The following is a 1,398-nucleotide window of genomic DNA, read 5'->3' on the forward strand; positions in this document are numbered from 1 at the left end:
ATGTTCAAAGTTCTCTTGTACGCTTCTCTCTTTGCTTTTTGGGCAGCCTGAATTTCATCATTCCACCACGCATCACCAGACATTCTTCCTAAAATTGCGGTAACACGTACTTCGATCGTACATCTAACAAGGATATCCCGTAACATTGTCCAGGCGCCCTCTATATCTTTGTTTCTTATAAGGTCCTCCTATGTTGCCCTATCTATGCTTTCGATTATCTTATTTTGGAAATCTTTTCGCACATCCAGTTTCTGTAGGTTCTCAATTTTCATTCGCGTTTGTTTAGCTTTCTGGGTTATCTTTTTTTCCATCCCCGACCTAAGTTAATTTTTGAGATCACAAGGTAATGATCAGTATTGCATTCAGGACCCCTCATGACTCTTGTATCTTTGACTAACTCTCTTAGTTTTTCACCCGCAACAACAAAGTCAATTATACTGCGGCTATTTCCTTTAGACCAGGTGTACATGTGGATCATTTTATGCCAAAATCAAGTATTCGTAATAAACAGACCCCTTTCTGAGCATAGACCAACTAATTTATCTCCGTTATAGTTTGTTCTTGGATCCCCAAAATTACCTAATACTTTTTCTGTATCCTGATTTTGGATGCCCACCCAACCGTTCATGTCTCCTAGTAGAATTACTCTTTCCCATGTTCGAAAATGTTTATTGTGTCATTTAAAGTGTCCCAGAAGGCGTCTTTTACTTCTCTAGGATCAATATCAATCGGCGCGTAACATGCTATGATAAATAGTCTTCTGATTCCTACTTTCATTCTAGTCCACAGCAGGCTGGGAGACACGAAACTATGGTCTCCGAGATGCTGCTTTGTTCTTTCATTCAAAATCAGACATACTCCTTGTTTACCATGTGATTCACAGTCTACTCCTGACCATATTTCAAATCCGCCTTTCAACATGCCGTTTTTTATGTCTTTAGTTTCGCATCTCTTTTTCTTTGTTTCGGGCACACATAAAATATCTAGTTTCTTCACGTCCATAGTTTCACGCAATTATTTTACCTTGAGATCATTTACTCCCCTAGCATTCCAAACACCCAGTCTCCATTCGTCGCCTGAAACATGACCTTTAGATTTTCCGTGTGCATGCCTTTTTTCATTAAAAGTTCCAGTCCTTTCCGAGGCTATTTTGTACTTAGTATTATTCATTGTTTAGATTATACGCCCAACTAACACCTTTATGCAATAAATTAATTTGTGAGTCGAAATCATGTCAAAGTTAAGTACCAAATCGTCATATGGTAGAGATTGTAGTTATAACGTCAGTCCCACCAAAAACTTCAGTTAATAAGGGAGGGTTGGGAGAGGAGGCAGGTAGAACTGGAGCCGAGAGAGTCGTCTTGCGTTTGTGTTTTTGTTTTCATGCTGAAAAGGTCA

This window comes from Belonocnema kinseyi, chromosome 10 (genome assembly GCF_010883055.1).
Source record: "Belonocnema kinseyi isolate 2016_QV_RU_SX_M_011 chromosome 10, B_treatae_v1, whole genome shotgun sequence".
NCBI classification, from domain to species: Eukaryota; Metazoa; Arthropoda; class Insecta; order Hymenoptera; family Cynipidae; genus Belonocnema; species Belonocnema kinseyi.